Source organism: Rhincodon typus, chromosome 5 (genome assembly GCF_021869965.1).
Source record: "Rhincodon typus isolate 14 chromosome 5, sRhiTyp1.1, whole genome shotgun sequence".
In the NCBI taxonomy this organism is placed as follows: Eukaryota; Metazoa; Chordata; class Chondrichthyes; order Orectolobiformes; family Rhincodontidae; genus Rhincodon; species Rhincodon typus.
The window spans coordinates 75459629-75465628 of record NC_063336.1 but is presented as its reverse complement, the minus strand read 5'-3'; the positions used below and the strand labels follow the sequence as shown (position 1 = coordinate 75465628).

The 6000-nt window shown below is 42.8% G+C and overlaps 1 protein-coding gene across 1 annotated transcript in view; it reads left to right on the top strand.

Moving 5' to 3' along the window:
• The first annotated feature begins 1107 nt into the window (after positions 1-1107).
• LOC109936192 (collagen alpha-1(XIX) chain-like) overlaps positions 1108-6000 on the top strand; it is a 334226-nt gene continuing 329333 nt past the window's right edge. The window contains exon 1 of the mRNA XM_048597074.1: positions 1108-1120. The gene's annotated coding sequence lies outside the window, so the exon portion shown is untranslated. The remainder of the gene's footprint in view (positions 1121-6000) is intronic.

The following is a 6000-nucleotide window of genomic DNA, read 5'->3' as shown; positions in this document are numbered from 1 at the left end:
GTTTTATATATTTGTACTCAAAGTTGCTTCAAGTGAGACTTGTTAATGAGAATCTACGAATGCAATGAGACATCTGAGAACTTGCATAAAATGGAACAATCTTCAGAATTAATGTGATATAAAGTTTGATTTATAAATAGTGAGAGGAGTGTGAACGAGAGTAAACTGGAGTGGGTGAATTAGAGTCGATGAAGTCAAAGTTCAAACGTACAGAAAGAGAAAGTATGACTGCATTTGGAGAGAATGCAGAAAGGAACAGTGATCTAAAAAATAAGTACTGCAGATATTGGCGATATAAATTTTAAAAACACAGAATGCTGGAGAAACTCAACAGGTCTGGCAGCATGTTTTGAGAGAGAAAGAGAGTTAACATTTTGAGTCCAACATGGCTCTTCTGAGTGCACTGATAAGGAAAAGTGATAATCCATAACCAGAAGTGTAGTGATTATAATGAGGTCGGCCAGGTGTACTTCATAGAATATGAGTTCCCTAATTCAGGCTGTCAATCTGGTCCAATCAGGGAGCACTGGCTGACAGATAAGAACAGGATGTTAGACATCCTGTTCACTTTGAGAGCTGGCTGTGAGGGAACCAGATCTGGTTTAGGACTCTCCACATGTATATAAAAGGTGGCTTGTTGACGTTATACTGGCCTCTGTGCATTTATTTCATGAAGAAATGAGCATCCACAAGTGATAATTGCTTTTTTTCCAGGCAAGAGAAGTTGGTTAGACACCCTTAACAATACAACATTAGATGAACTGTTCATTAAAAGTGTTGACTTCCTGTGGCAAATGTGATGGGTCATTAATCAGCAAGTGCAACAAGTTCATGACAACAAGCTGGAGGTAGAGATTGTGGTATTACTCATGTGATAAGAATGGTGGAGTGGTGCAAATTGTCCTTGCCCTTGTGAGAAATCATGTTCTGCAGCTATCACCACTATACCAAGTGTGTCTGCAGTGTGGTTCATGAACTGTAAAGTTGGATTTTTTTTGGCTTCCTTCAGTTTTTCTCATTGTATAATTTTATCTTTTATTCACTCATGGAATGTGGGTGTCACTAGCTAGGCCAACATGTATTGATCCCTTTATCACCATTTGCCCTTGAGAAGGTGATGGTAAGCTGCCTTTTTGAACTGCTACAGTCTGTATTGTACGTAGAATCTCAATGCTTTTAGGTAGGAAATTCCAAGATTTTAATCCAACGACACTGATCGGATGGACATATGTTGGGATCAAAAGGGAAGAGGTAGTGGGGGTCTTGAAAAACATTAAGGTAGACGAGTCCCCAGGGCCTGATGGGATATACCTCAGAAAACTGAAAGAGGCAAGGGAGGAAATTGCTGGGGCCTTGATAGAAATCTTTGTATCCTCACTGGCTACAGGGGAGGTCCCAGAGGATTGGAGAATAGCCAATGTAGTTCCTTTGTTTAAGAAGGGTAGCACAGATGGTGAGCCTTACGTCAGTGGCAGAGAAATTATTAGAGAGGATTCTTCGAGACAGGATTTACTCCTATTTGGAGAGGCAACATGGTTTTGTGAAGGGGAGGTCGTGCCTCACTAACTTGATTGAGTTTTTTGAGGACGTGACAAAGATGATTGATGAGAGTAGGACGGTAGGGTAGCCTCATGGCACACTCTTACAGAAGGTAAAGTTGCACAGGGTCAGAGGTGAGCTTGCAAGATTTATTAAAAAACTGGCTCGGTCATAGAAGAGAGAAAGTAGCAGTGGAAGGGTGTGTTTCTGAATGGAGGGCTGTGACTAGTGGCATTCCTCAGGGATTAGTGTTGGGACCTTTGCTATTTGTAATATATATATAAATGATTTGGAAGGAAATGTAACTGGTTTGAATAGTAAATTTGCAGATGATCAAAGGTTGGTAAAATTGCAGATAGCGATGAGGACCATCCGAGCATACAGCAGGAGATAGATTGGTTGGTGACTTGGGCAGAGAGATGGTAGATGGAGTTTAATCCAGAAAAATGTGAGGTGATGCAATTCAGAAGGTCTAATCCAGATGGAAAATGTACAGTAAATGGCAGAACCTTTAAGAGTACTGATAGGCAGAGGGATCTGGTTGTACAGGTACACAGGTCACTGAAGGTGGCAACGCAGGTGGAGAAGGTAGTCAACAAGGCATATGGCATGCTTACCTTCATTGGCTGGGGCACTGAATTTAAAAATTGACAGGTAATGTTGCAGCTTCATAGAACCTTAGTTAGACCGCATTTGGAATATTGTGTTCAATTCTGGTCGCCACACTACCAGAAGGATGTGGTGGCTTTGGATAAGGTACAGAAAAGATTTACCAGAATCTTGCCTGGTATGGAGGCATTAGCTATGAGGAAAGGTTGGAGAAACTTGGGTTGTTCTCACTGGAATGACGGAGGTTGAAGGGCAACCTGATAGAAGTCTACAAGATTATGAAGGGCATGGACAGACTGGACAGTCAGAAGCTTTTTCCCAGGGTGGCAGAATCAGTTACTAGGGGGCATAGGTTTAAGATGCGAGGGGTAAGGTTTAAAGGTGATGTACGAGGCAAGGTTTATACATAGAGTGGGGTGGGTGCCTGGAACTCACTGCCAGGAGAGGCAGTGGAAGCAGATACGATAGTGACTTCTAAAGGGTGTCTTGACAAATACATGAATAGGATGGGGTAGAGGGATATTGTCCCTGGAAGGGTAGGGGGTTTTAGTTGTGACGGGCAACATGTCGGTGAGGGCTGAAGGGCCTGTTTCTGTGCTGTAATTTTCTTTATTCTTTATGTTCAATATATTTCGAAGTAAGGATGGTAAGTGGCTTGGAAGGGATCTTGAAGTTGTGGTGTTCCCATGCATCTGTTGCCCCTATCCTTCCCGTGGTCATGGGTTTGGAAGGTACTTGAAAGAGGCTTAGTGCATTTTTGCATGCATCTTGTAGATGGTACACACTGCTGCTACTGAGCATCATTGGTGGATGGAGTGAATGTTTGTAGCTGGGGTGCCAATCAAATGGGCTGTTTTGCCTTGGACTGTGTCAAGCTTCTTGAGTGTTGTTGGAGCTTGCCATTCAGGCAAGTGAAAATAATTTCATCAGACACTTGATTTGTGGCTCGTAGATGGTGGATAGGCTGTGGGGAGACAGGAGGGGAGTTAGTTGCTGTAGGATTGCTAATCTCTGAACTACTTTTATAGCCGCTGCAATCAATTTAGTGCCGTAAAAAAAGAATTGCAGGATTGCTATAGTGTACAAAAAATTAAAAATAACCACCAGTGATATTTTTCTCTTTAAAAAGATCAAAGGTTAGATTATGACACAATAATTGCTGTAGTAACCAAATAAAAAAGCAATATGGGTATAAGCTAAAACACAGGTAGAAAGACTTTTTTATTCACTCAGGGGATGTGAGTGTTGCTGATTAGCCAGCAATTTATTGCATGTTCCTAGTTGCCCTTGAGAAGGTGGTGGTAAGCTGCCTTCCTGAACTGTTGCAGTCCACATGCATAGGTTGATCCACAATGCGTTTAAGGAGAGAATTCCAGGATTTTGACCCAGCGACAATGAGGCAAACTGTATATATTTCTGAGTCAGGATGGTGATTGGCTTGGAGAGGAACTTACAAGTGGTGGTGTTCCTATGTATCTGCTGTTCTTGTCCTTCTGATGGAAGTGGTCATGGTTTTGGAAGGTGCTGCCTGATTGATTTTTTTTATTGTCACATGTACCGAAATACAGTGAAAAGCTTTATTTACGAGTAGTACAGGCAGATCACAGCAAGCAAAGGATGTACAGATCAAAAAAAGATTTAGAGGCATGCAGGTTACGTTGCAAGTTACAATATTTGAGGCTAGAGTCCATTCAACAGTCTGACAATGGCCAGAAAGAAGCTGTTCCTGAACCTGCTTGTGCGTGTGTTCAGGCTTCTGTATCTTCTGCCTGACGGAAGAGATTGTAAGAGGTCATTACCAGGATGCAATGAGTCTTTGATGATGTTGGCTGCCTTTCCGCAACAGCAAGCCATGTAGAAAGAGCCCATGGATAGAAGGTTGGCTTCTGTGATGGTCTGGGCAGTGCACACCAGCTTCCATACTTTCTTAAGGTCCTGGGCAGAGCAGCTACCATTGCAGGCCATTATGCACCTGGACAGTATGCTTTCAATGGTACATCTGTAGAAGTTGGTGAGGGAACTTATGGACATGCCAAATTTCCTGAGCCCCCTGAGGAAGAAGAAGCAATGTTGTGCCTTCTTAACTATCACATTTACGTGGGAAGTCCAAGACAGGCCGTCAGTTGTCGCCACTCCAACGAACTTGATGCTCTTCACTCTCTCCGCCTCAGTTCCATTGATGTAGATGGGGGCATGTCCTCCTCCTTTCTTTCTGAAGTTAATGATCAGTTTTATAGTTTTGTCAACGCTAAGAGACAGATTGTTTTCATTGCACCATGTCCCCAAGCCCTCTATCTCTGTTCTGATCCTGAGGATCTTTGGTGAATTCCAGCAGTGTGTCTTGTAGACGGTACACCCTGCTGCTACTAATCATCAGTGGTGGAGGGAGTGAATGTTTGTGGATGTGATGCCAATCAAGTGGGCTGCTTTGTTCTGGATGGTGTCAAGGTTCTTGAGTATTGTTGGAGCTGTACCCATCCAGGCAAGAAAAGAGTATGCCATCACACTTCTGACATGTGCCTTGTAGATGATGGACAGGCTATGGGAGTCAAGAGGTGAGTAATTTGATGCAGTATTCCTAGCCTCTGACTTAGCAATTGTATTTATTATGGCAAATCCAGTTGAGTTTCTGGTCATTGGTAATACCAAGGATGTTCATAGTCGGGGATTCAGTGATGGTAATACCATTGAATGTCAAGGGGCAATGGTTAGAATTAGAATTAGAATTTTCGAATTAGGATTAGCCTTTGTTGTCACATGTACTCACTCGCATAGTACAGTGAAAAGTTTACAAGCTGCCATTTACGGTGCCATCTTAAGTACAAGTGCACCTAGGTGCAGAATTTTAGTACAAAGCAGAAAAATAAAGAAAGCAAGTTAAGTTAAGCACTTCAGTTCTTCTTACTAAAGCATAGAAAAATAAAGAAACACAGTTAATAGTTAAATTTTGTCTCTTATTGGAGATGGTCATTGCTCGGCATTTTGTGGCACGCACGTTACTTGCCTCCTGTCAGCTCAAGCCAGAATGTTGTCCAGATCTTGTTCATTTGAACTTGGACTGCTTCAGTATCTAAGAAGTCGCAAATGATGCTGAACATTGTGCAATCATTAGTGAACATCCCCACTTCTGACCTTATGATGGAAGGAAGATTATTGATGAAGCAGCTAAAGATGGTTGGGCCTGGGACACTATCCTGAGGAACTCCTGCAAACATGTCCTGGACCTGCAATAACTGACCTCCAACAACCACAACCATCTTTCTATGTGCCGTGTTTGACTCCAACCAGCGGAGAATTTGCCCCTGATTCCTATTGATTCCAGTTTTGCTCAGGCTTCTTGATGCCACACTTGGCCAAGGGTTGTCTCTTTCCCCTCACTTCTGGAATTCAGCTCTTTTGTCCATATTTGAACCAAGGCTATAATGAGGTCAGGAGCTGATTGACCCTGGCGGAACCCAAACCGGACACCAGTCAGCAGGTTATTGCTGAGCAGGTGCTGCTTGATTGCACTATTGATGACATCTTCCATCACTTTGATGATTGAGAGTACTCTGATGGGGCATTGGTTGGCTGGGTTGGATTTGCCCTGCTTTTTGTGTACAGGGTAAATCTGGGCAATTTTCTGCATAGTTGAGTAGATGCTAGTGTTGTAACTGTACTAGGGGAGTGGTAAATTTTAAAGAACAAGTCTTCAGTATAATTGCAGGAATGTTGAGAGGGTCCATAGTCTTTGAGAATCCAATGCCTCCAGCTGTTCCTTGATATCATGTGGAGAGAATCAAATTTGCTGATGATTGGTATTTGTAATGCTGGAGACCACTGGAGGAGGCTAAGATGGATCATCCACTTGGC